This window comes from Macaca nemestrina, chromosome 17, assembly GCF_043159975.1.
Source record: "Macaca nemestrina isolate mMacNem1 chromosome 17, mMacNem.hap1, whole genome shotgun sequence".
Classification (NCBI taxonomy): domain Eukaryota; kingdom Metazoa; phylum Chordata; class Mammalia; order Primates; family Cercopithecidae; genus Macaca; species Macaca nemestrina.
The window spans coordinates 79774030-79786232 of record NC_092141.1 but is presented as its reverse complement, the minus strand read 5'-3'; the positions used below and the strand labels follow the sequence as shown (position 1 = coordinate 79786232).

The 12203-nt window shown below is 38.7% G+C and overlaps 1 long non-coding RNA gene across 1 annotated transcript; it reads left to right on the top strand.

Annotated features, from left to right (window-relative positions):
- Positions 1 to 324: 324 nt before the first annotated feature.
- On the top strand, positions 325 to 11545 carry LOC139359679 (uncharacterized). Its single transcript, XR_011615967.1, has 3 exons — positions 325 to 413; positions 6640 to 6701; positions 9523 to 11545. It is a non-coding gene; the product is annotated as an uncharacterized lncRNA (long non-coding RNA).
- Positions 11546 to 12203: the final 658 nt, after the last annotated feature.

Here is a 12203-nt window from a genome sequence, read left to right as displayed (position 1 = left end):
TGGGCACTTACCATGTTCTATGTAATTTGCTGGGTACTGGAGATTTGATGATGGAGAAAACAGATATCCCTTCCCTAAAGAAGGCACTAACTTACCACGCATCATTAAAATTCTTTGGTCTTGAATTTCTTTATAGAAAAAAATGGAAGAAAAAAAATCTCTGAATTCCATACTTATCATGAAATTATGTCTAAGAGTGGGTAGTTTTAGAATAATTTATTGGAAGTGAGAAAGACAAGTTGTAGAAGATAATGTTTGGAACTTAACGATTTACATCAGAAATAACACATATGTTAAAAAGTATATATAATTCTGGGGGGGCGGAGCAAGATGGCCGAATAGGAACAGCTCCAGTCTCCAACTCCCAGCGCGAGCGACACAGAAGACCGGTGATTTCTGCATTTTCAACTGAGGTACTGGGTTCATCTCACTGGGGAGTGCCGGACGATCGGTGCTGGTCAGCTGCTGCAGCCCGACCAGCGAGAGCTGAAGCAGGGCGAGGCATTGCCTCACCTGGGAAGTGCAAGGGGGAAGGGAATCCCTTTTCCTAGCCAGGGGAACTGAGACACACAACACCTGGAAAATCGGGTAACTCCCACCCCAATACTGCACTTTAAGCAAACAGGCACACCAGGAGATCATATCCCACACCTGGCCGGGAGGGTCCCACACCCACGGAGCCTCCCTCATTGCTAGCACAGCAGTCTGTGATCTACCGGCAAGGCAGCAGCGAGGCTGGGGGAGGGGCGCCCGCCATTGCTGAGGCTTAAGTAGGTAAACAAAGCTGCTGGGAAGCTCGAACTGGGTGGAGCTCACAGCAGCTCAAGGAAACCTGCCTGTCTCTGTAGACTCCACCTCTGGGGACAGGGCACAGATAACAACAAAAGCAGCCGAAACCTCTGCAGACACAAAGGACTCTGTCTGACAGCTTTGAAGAGAGCAGTGGATCTCCCAACACGGAGGTTGAGATCTGAGAAGGGACAGACTGCCTACTCAAGTGGGTCCCTGACCCCTGAGTAGCCTAACTGGGAGACATCCCCCACTAGGGGCAGTCTGACACCCCACACCTCACAGGGTGGAGTACACCCCTGAGAGGAAGCTTCCAAAGCAAGAATCAGACAGGTACACTCGCTGTTCAGAAATATTCTATCTTCTGCAGCCTCTGCTGCTGATACCCAGGCAAACAGGGTCTGGAGTGGACCTCAAGCAATCTCCAACAGACCTACAGCTGAGGGTCCTGACTGTTAGAAGGAAAACTATCAAACAGGAAGGACACCTACACCAAAACCCCATCAGTACATCACCATCATCAAAGACCAGAGGCAGATAAAACCACAAAGATGGGGAAAAAGCAGGGCAGAAAAGCTGGAAATTCAAAAAATAAGAGCGCATCTCCCCCGGCAAAGGAGCGCAGCTCATCGCCAGCAACGGATCAAAGCTGGACGGAGAATGACTTTGACGAGATGAGAGAAGAAGGCTTCAGTCCATCAAATTTCTCAGAGCTAAAGGAGGAATTACGTACCCAGCGCAAAGAAACTAAAAATCTTGAAAAAAAAGTGGAAGAATTGATGGCTAGAGTAATTAATGCAGAGAAGGTCCTAAACGAAATGAAAGAGATGAAAACCAGGACACGAGAAATACGTGACAAATGCACAAGCTTCAGTAACCGACTCGATCAACTGGAAGAAAGAGTATCAGCGATTGAGGATCAAATGAATGAAATGAAGCGAGAAGAGAAACCAAAAGAAAAAAGAAGAAAAAGAAATGAACAAAGCCTGCAAGAAGTATGGGATTATGTAAAAAGACCAAATCTACGTCTGATTGGGGTGCCTGAAAGTGAGGGGGAAAATGGAACCAAGTTGGAAAACACTCTTCAGGATATCATCCAGGAGAACTTCCCCAACCTAGTAGGGCAGGCCAACATTCAAATCCAGGAAATACAGAGAACGCCACAAAGATACTCCGCGAGAAGAGCAACTCCAAGACACATAATTGCCAGATTCACCAAAGTTGAAATGAAGGAAAAAATCTTAAGGGCAGCCAGAGAGAAAGGTCGGGTTACCCACAAAGGGAAGCCCATCAGACTAACAGCAGATCTCTCGGCAGAAACTCTCCAAGCCAGAAGAGAGTGGGGGCCAATATTCAACATTCTTAAAGAAAAGAATTTTAAACCCAGAATTTCATATCCAGCCAAACTAAGTTTCATAAGTGAAGGAGAAATAAAATCCTTTACAGATAAGCAAATGCTTAGAGATTTTGTCACCACTAGGCCTGCCTTACAAGAGACCCTGAAGGAAGCACTAAACATGGAAAGGAACAACCGGTACCAGCCATTGCAAAAACATGCCAAAATGTAAAGACCATCGAGGCAAGGAAGAAACTGCATCAACTAACGAGCAAAATAACCACTTAATATCATAGTTCACACATAACAATATTAACCTTAAATGTAAATGGACTAAATGCTCCAATTAAAAGACACAGACTGGCAAACTGGATAAAGAGTCAAGACCCATCAGTCTGCTGTATTCAGGAGACCCATCTCTCACACAGAGACATACATAGGCTCAAAATAAAGGGATGGAGGAAGATTTACCAAGCAAATGGAGAACAAAAAAAAGCAGGGGTTGCAATACTAGTCTCTGATAAAACAGACTTTAAACCATCAAAGATCAAAAGAGACAAAGAAGGCCATTACATAATGGTAAAGGGATCAATTCAACAGGAAGAGCTAACTATCCTAAATATATATGCACCCAATACAGGAGCACCCAGATTCATAAAGCAAGTCCTTAGAGACTTACAAAGAGACTTAGACTCCCATACAATAATAATGGGAGACTTCAACACTCCACTGTCAACATTAGACAGATCAACGAGACAGAAAGTTAACAAGGATATCCAGGAATTGAACTCATCTCTGCAGCAAGCAGACCTAATAGACATCTATAGAACTCTCCACCCCAAATCAACAGAATATACATTCTTCTCAGCACCACATCGTACTTACTCCAAAATCGACCACGTAATTGGAAGTAAAGCACTCCTCAGCAAATGTACAAGAACAGAAATTATAACAAACTGTCTCTCAGACCACAGTGCAATCAAACTAGAATTCAGGACTAAGAAACTCAATCAAAACCGCTCAACTACATGGAAACTGAACAACCTGCTCCTGAATGACTACTGGGTACATCACGAAATGAAGGCAGAAATAAAGATGTTCTTTGAAACCAATGAGAACAAAGATACAACATACCAGAATCTCTGGGACACATTTAAAGCAGTGTGTAGAGGGAAATTTATAGCACTAAATGCCCACAAGAGAAAGCAGGAAAGATCTAAAATTGACACTCTAACATCGCAATTAAAAGAACTAGAGAAGCAAGAGCAAACACATTCGAAAGCTAGCAGAAGGCAAGAAATAACTAAGATCGGAGCAGAACTGAAGGAGATAGAGACACAAAAAACCCTCCAAAAAATCAATGAATCCAGGAGTTGGTTTTTTGAAAAGATCAACAAAATTGACAGACCACTAGCAAGACTAATAAAGAAGAAAAGAGAGAAGAATTCACGACACAATTAAAAATGATAAAGGGGATATCACCACCGACCACACAGAAATACAAACTACCATCAGAGAATACTATAAACACCTCTACGCAAATAAACTGGAAAATCTAGAAGAAATGGATAATTTCCTGGACACTTACACTCTTCCAAGACTAAGCCAGGAAGAAGTTGAATCCCTGAATAGACCAATAGCAGGCTCTGAAATTGAGGCAATAATTAATAGCCTACCAACCAAAAAAAGTCCAGGACCAGATGGATTCACAGCTGAATTCTACCAGAGGTACAAGGAGGAGTTGGTACCATTCCTTCTGAAACTATTCCAATCAATAGAAAAAGAGGGAATCCTCCCTAACTCATTTTATGAGGCCAACATCATCTGATACCAAAGCCTGGCAGAGACACAACAAAAAAAGAGAATTTTAGACCAATATCCCTGATGAACATCGATGCAAAAATCCTCAATAAAGTACTGGCAAACCGAATTCAGCAACACATCAAAAAGCTTATCCACCATGATCAAGTGGGCTTCATCCCTGGGATGCAAGGCTGGTTCAACATTCGCAAATCAATAAACATAATCCAGCATATAAACAGAACCAAAGACAAGAACCACATGATTATCTCAATAGATGCAGAAAAGGCTTTTGACAAAATTCAACAGCCCTTCATGCTAAAAACGCTCAATAAATTCGGTATTGATGGAACGTACCTCAAAATAATAAGAGCTATCTATGACAAACCCACAGCCAATATCATACTGAATGGGCAAAAACTGGAAAAATTCCCTTTGAAAACTGGCACAAGACAGGGATGCCCTCTCTCACCACTCCTATTCAACATAGTGTTGGAAGTTCTGGCTAGGGCAATTAGGCAAGAGAAAGAAATCAAGGGTATTCAGTTAGGAAAAGAAGAAGTCAAATTGTCCCTGTTTGCAGATGACATGATTGTATATTTAGAAAACCCCATTGTCTCAGCCCAAAATCTCCTTAAGCTGATAAGCAACTTCAGCAAAGTCTCAGGATACAAAATTAATGTGCAAAAATCACAAGCATTCTTATACACCAGTAACAGACAAACACAGAGCCAAATCATGAATGAACTTCCATTCACAATTGCTTCAAAGAGAATAAAATACCTAGGAATCCAACTTACAAGGGATGTAAAGGACCTCTTCAAGGAGAACTACAAACCACTGCTCAGTGAAATAAAAGAGGACACAAACAAATGGAAGAACATACCATGCTCATGGATAGGAAGAATCAATATCGTGAAAATGGCCATACTGCCCAAGGTAATTTATAGATTCAATGCCATCCCCATCAAGCTACCAATGAGTTTCTTCACAGAATTGGAAAAAACTGCTTTAAAGTTCATATGGAACCAAAAGAGAGCCCGCATCTCCAAGACAATCCTAAGTCAAAAGAACAAAGCTGGAGGCATCACGCTACCTGGCTTCAAACTATACTACAAGGCTACAGTAACCAAAACAGCATGGTACTGGTACCAAAACAGAGATATAGACCAATGGAACAGAACAGAGTCCTCAGAAATAATACCACACATCTACAGCCATCTGATCTTTGACAAACCTGAGAGAAACAAGAAATGGGGAAAGGATTCCCTATTTAATAAATGGTGCTGGGAAAATTGGCTAGCCACAAGTAGAAAGCTGAAACTGGATCCTTTCCTTACTCCTTATACGAAAATTAATTCAAGATGGATTAGAGTCTTAAACGTTAGACCTAATACCATAAAAATCCTAGAGGAAAACCTAGGTAGTACCATTCAGGACATAGGCATGGGCAAAGACTTCATGTCTAAAACACCAAAAGCAACGGCAGCAAAAGCCAAAATTGACAAATGGGATCTCATTAAACTAAAGAGCTTCTGCACAGCAAAAGAAACTACCATCAGAGTGAACAGGCAACCTACAGAATGGGAGAAAATTTTTGCAATCTACTCATCTGACAAAGGGCTAATATCCAGAACCTACAAAGAACTCAATCAAATTTGCAAGAAAAAAACAAACAACCCCATCAAAAAGTGGGCAAAGGATATGAACAGACATTTCTCAAAAGAAGACATTCATACAGCCAACAGACACATGAAAAAATGCTCATCATCACTGGCCATCAGAGAAATGCAAATCAAAACCACAATGAGATACCATCTCACACCAGTTAGAATGGCGATCATTAAAAAGTCAGGAAACAACAGGTGCTGGAGAGGATGTGGAGAAATAGGAACACTTTTACACTGTTGGTGGGATTGTAAACTAGTTCAACCATTATGGAAAACAGTATGGCGATTCCTCAAGGATCTAGAACTAGATGTACCATATGACCCAGCCATCCCATTACTGGGTATGTACCCAAAGGATTATAAATTATGCTGCTATAAAGACACATGCACACGTATGTTTATTGCAGCACTATTCACAATAGCAAAGACTTGGAATCAACCCAAATGTGACAGATTGGATTAAGAAAATAGGCACATATACACCATGGAATACTATGCAGCCATCAAAAAGGATGAGTTTGTGTCCTTTGTAGGGACATGGATGCACCTGGAAACCATCATTCTTAGCAATCTATCACAAGAACAGAAAACCAAACACCGCATGTTCTCACTCATAGGTGGGAACTGAACAATGAGATCACTTGGACTCAGGAAGGGGAACATCACACACCGGGGCCTATCATGGGGAGGGGGGAGGGGGGAGGGATTGCACTGGGAGTTATACCTGATGTAAATGACGAGTTGATGGGTGCAGCACACCAACATGGCACAAGTATACATATGTAACAAACCTGCACGTTATGTACATGTACCCTACAACTTAAAAAAGTATAATAATAATAATAAATAAATTTTTTAAAAAAAGTATATATAATTTTAACAAACTTAAAATAGTACCATAAATCTAAAAAAAACCCCATAACATATAAATAATATATCAGAAATTCAATAAAACAGAAAAATGCTACATCAAATATCACTTGGATAATAGACAAGATCAACCGTAGATTGTTTCTGAGTCTCTCTTTTTTTTTTTTTTTCTAGAAATAGCAATCCCTCTCCATTCTGTTGGCACTTGTAAGGATTACCTGAAACCAAACAGACAGGTAAAGTTTGTGGCTAGCTTTCTCCACTCTTCCTTTTCATCCCTCGTTTGATTTTTTAATTCTATCCCAAACATGTAATTTTTCAAGTACTTTATTTTATTCATTGTTATTTAAATGGTCATTTTGAAACTAATATTTCTTAAACAATTTTAATGCCCTTCTTACCTTTGTTCATATTCTTATCTAAACTCCAGAAACCATTAGCTATATTAGCTATATGACAGAAGACAATTCCATCTTGATGGAGAAAATGATTTCAAGGTCTTAGCTCAACCAAATGCTGTCTACATATAGAATTTCTGACCAGCATTTTAATCAACAGATAATTATATTAACATATATGATCAGATGCATATACATTTCATCACAAAATAAGAAATGCAACTTAACCTGATACATGATATGGTTACATATACACATGCACACACACATACAGCAAAAACTTGCTGTGACTGACTCCTTTCTTGGGGCTTTGGGGTCTGTCACTTACATTGCTATGACTAAATCTTTAAATCAAGGTGGGGTGTCATTTTGGTGGTCAATGGCTGTGTGAAACTAAGTTTCTATACCTTAACAAATGGAGGCAATATAAAATAACAATGTTTTTGTCCCGTTTTTCTCAAAAAATAAAATGGTCTCATTTGGAAAGGATGAAGAAGAAAATGTAAGTTAAAATTACATGGACCATGATATTCTACATGCATTGTGCTACAGAAAAGCAATACTACTTAGATGAATTAATATGATTTTCTTTGAGTCTCTCACTTTTTTTCATTTGTGTTTGTGGGATTTGGATGGCTGTCCCTGATATAAATTAGCTTTTTGTCTCCATTCCTCTAGGATATATCACTTTCTTTACAACCAAACTTGAAGCAAGTAGGATAAAGTATATGTCATAAAATATGCAATGACTTAACTGATTAGTGAGGTGGTCTTTCCTAGTCCTGTGCCAATATATATTCAGAATAATAAATCCTATGTAACATCATGCATCACAAGCTTTATTTTGGTTTTCTGTGGTAAAACCAAGCATTTATACAGTAGAAAGATGGTTGAGAGAGTGTTTTTCTGTTACCATATTTTATCATCAACCTTTTCATCTGTATTAGAGTTGATAATATGGGATTCATATTTAACTGGGATATATAGATTATCAGTTCATCTATGTTGCTCAGACTGGTCTCAAACTCCTGGCTTCAAGAAATCCATCTGCCTCAACCTCCCAAAGGGCTGAGATTAGGGGCATGAACCACCACACCTGGCCAAAATTAATGATTTTAATCTTCTTTTTGTCAAGCACAAATCAAAGTTGTTAATTATAAGCCAAATTGGCCAATTTAAATCAGTCTTACCTTGCCTTCCCTCCTTCCTTCTGTCCATCCGTCCGTTTCTCTCTCTCTCTTTCCATCTTCTACTCTCTAGAATAAAAATAATCACGGATTAGGCAAGAGGTCAAGAAGAAAGATAAGGGCTTGGATGTTTAGGCAACTATATTTTAAGCCCTTTCAATTAGTTAAAAATTGATTATCTTTCTACTTTTCTAGTGAATACTAAATTTCTCATAAACACAAGACCTCTTAAAATATAAACAACAAAATCAAAGATAAAAATCAGTAGGGCTTAGCTCTAATTTTCTAAAAATCAATTTTTATTATTTTTCATTTTACAAATATGTGCTATACTAGATGCTTTAGATTTTAATATAATTCTGTAATTTCCCATATACTCGGTTCCAAATAGTTCCAACGTATAGGTCTGTGTAGCTAATTGCCTTTCTTGATTCCCTTTCAGATTTTCAAACAGTGTTTACAATTTTTTCTTGTTACTTGTTTGTTCCACTTTTTTGCTTTTAATGTCCCTTCCTTAGATGTCTCAGCCAAGAAGTGTATCACATTGACACCAACTTAACTCATGACTGCAGGCTGGCTTTCCAATCCATTAGTGCCCTCCACAAGTCAAGTGTTGGACCGCAGGAAATGAAGAAGTAGAGCTTTGGTTTACATATGTTGACGTGAACAACTCAGTTGCACCCGTTATGAGAGTAACTGCTCAGCTCATGATGAGTGAATAGGTCATCCAGCAAGAAACAGAAAACACAGAAATGGACCTTCTTTGGGAGCAGGGTAGCAAGGTGCTGACAGCTTAATGAATGACTTGTCTGTTATGACAGTAGGACACCTAGCAATGCCAAGAGCAAATATTTGAAAGAATATGCAATGCAGGAAGTGTATGTATGTTCTATATATAGGACACGTAGATTGCCTGTATCACTAACAGATGGGCAGCATTTGAGAAATCTTATTTTATAATGTGCAACATCACTCCTGTCAGATACACTTTGAGATTTGCAGATTAATGGAGCATGGCACTCAGAGTAAAATGGGAATTCCATTGTATGTACTGAGGGACTGGGGGTTTTAGGGATAGATGAGCTCAACAGAGAATACTGTCCATATTTTTTAGAGGTATAACTCTGATTTCATTTATAATTTAATAATAAACAGCTGCAGACACCATGTCAGATGAAATAGGTAAGTAGATACTTTTGTGATGTGTCTTTGGATAACATTAAATAGTGAAACCATGGCTAAAGGAGCCAAGTGATTAGATGGATGAGGAGTTCACTTTTACTTTCTAAACCACGAAATTCACCAACATTAATTTTGAAGGGCAATAAAATTAGTTAGCTTGCAAAAAATGATATTTTTTATAAATGGACTCACTTTGGAGCTAAGACTCAGATAATTTTAATTAAATTCAACTGAGATAGGTGACTGAGAGATGGTTCTTTTAATTTATTTTTATTTTTATTTTGAGACAGAATTTCCCTTTGTTGCCCAGGCTGGAGTACAGTGGCGAGATCTCGGCTTACTGCAATGTCTGCTTCCTGGGTTCAAGTGATTCTCCTGTCTCAGCCTCCCCAGTAGCTGGAACTATAGGTGCGTACCCCTAAATTTTTTGTATTTTTAGTAGAGGCAGGGTTTCACTGTGTTTGCCAGGATGGTCTCGATCTCCTCACCTCGTAATCTGCCTGCCTTGGCCTCCCAAAGTGTTGGGATTAACAGCAGTGAGCCACTGCGTCTGGTTGAGAGATGGTTCTTGAATAGACCCTGACACTCTTATTCACTCTGGTATGGGATCTTGTAAATACATTTGTTAACCATAGTAAATAAGCATGGAGACAAAATTAGGCCCACCATCTATTAGAGATTAATGACCATTTTGGAGTCTCGTGGTTAACAAACGTATATAGACTAGATTCTGACGTATTTCTTATTATAGAGGTCAAGAAGAGGATGGGTAACCGGTAAATATTTGAAACCCCCAGTTATTCATGGAAATTTCATGAGTGCTAACTCATTAGCCAGATCCTATCATAGACAAGCCTCTCTCTCTCCTCATTACTGTGTTCATCCCCACTCATTATTCATTCGTTTTTACTGGCAGATGGCTCAGTACCAGGTGCTTTGCTGCATGTCCTAGTGAATAGCATATTGCCTTCAGAAATGCTCTGTGTCAAAATTCTTTTCTTTTAGAAAAAATATATGGATTACTGTTCTTAGCTTTCCATTCATTCTCTAGCAACTCTGTTAACATCACAGACTTCTCAGAGCATGGCTGAGGAGGCATTTCTTCCAGCCACACAACAATTCCACAGAAATAAAGAAGGGCTCAAGCTAGTAAGATCTCACATGAAGCTGGTACAATATGGGTTTGCCACAGACGTTAGGTCGCTTTCTCTGTGCAGTCAGGTCTCAACATCTGGTGCAAACTACTTGGCAGAGGCAACAGAATGATATCTGGCTTTCAAATCATCAGGGCACAATCATTTGGCCTCACGAAGTGATCTAATTAGATAAGAAATCTCAACACTATTGAAACATGGTTACTATGATGTTTGCAATACAATAGGTCTTTACAGTTCAGGCTAACTGGCCTCACTTCGCCTACAGGGTTATCTTTTAGTTGTTTTTTCAACATATGCCTTAAGTAAACTATCACAAAACTGACCACATAAATAAGCATCAAATAAATTTTATGTAAAAAATTTGGTTCTTCCTTTCTCACTGTGAGCCTTAACTCTCTACAAGAAATAGCTCTGCCATGGCATTATCTCAGAGCCCGGCAATGGAGCCATCCCTAACTCTTCACATTATCCCTGTGGGTTTACCTGGTCACCCCCTGGGCATTGTCAATTATTTATGAATAGTGCCTCTCATTTCTATTCTCTCTGGTTTCATTCCAGGTCAGGTCTTCATAATCAGGGGCTTAATCAACATTACATATGGTATATTTATTTAAACATTCTTGAAGACTCTTGTTAGAGAGCATCATGGTACAAGTCTCTTATTTGCAATTCAGCTGAATGAAGACTTAAGCCATATGTCTATATAGATAAACACTATGACAAGTGAGAGTCTGAGATGATAGGGCTCTCCCATGATGAAAGGGTTTGTGGGCCCTCAAAAGAGCTGGAAATAGAGGTGTAATGTTAGAGACAGTGGTTCTCCCACAGTATCCCCTGTAATAATAGTTGTAAATTATTCTCTTATTTTTGGCTCCCTTGGGTTGAGCCTGAAAAAATTATAAATATATGAACACAGTCAAATGACAGGCAATAGATATTGCAACACTTACGGGAGGGAAAGAGCTAATTTTCTTAATTTAAAAATCTCATACAAGTCACTGAAATAAAACAAAATCATCCAGTAGAAATATGGTCAAGGCACAGGAGCAGATGGCTCCCATGGATTTAAAGATAAATTGAACTCAAAGAGGAAAATGTCCCAAATCAAAATTAAAAGTATAAATTTTTATTTTCTTATAAATTAGTAAGGATCAGAAAGTGTAGTGTTAGAAGGTGTAGAACTATACTCACATGTTGCAGGGAGTAGAAACTCCTATGAGGTACAATTTGTCAAAAGTTATAAAAATTTAAATAGACATATTTTGGTAGAGAATTCCACTTGGCTATAGATTAGATGTGCATGGAAACATATGTACGAGAATGTATATGTATTATTGCTTATGAGTTTAAAAGACTAAGAAACAACCTGAACATCCAGCAATAGGGGATTTATAAATAAATAATGGTAACTCCATTGAATGAAATAGTATGCAGTTACAGCTGTCAAAAAGAACAAGGAGGCTCTGTACGTACCAAGACAAACTGACTTCCACGATAAGGTAAAAAATGCAAAATAGAGAATAGTGTGTATAAGATTCAAGTTGCATTAAAAAGGAAAGTTATTACCGATTTTAGCATATGCCCATATTATCCAATGGATGTTTACACAAAAACTTGGTATGTGTGACTACATCTTGGGTGCAGAAGCAAGGGGCCAGAAGTCACTGGCAGAAAGAAAATATAATTTTCACTGAATACTTATTTGTTGTCTTTAAAATTTTCACTTTTGCATGTATTCATGTAACCTTTCAACAAATTGAAATATACATGTACAATGCATATTTTTAAAAATTTCATATATTGATACAGTGCAT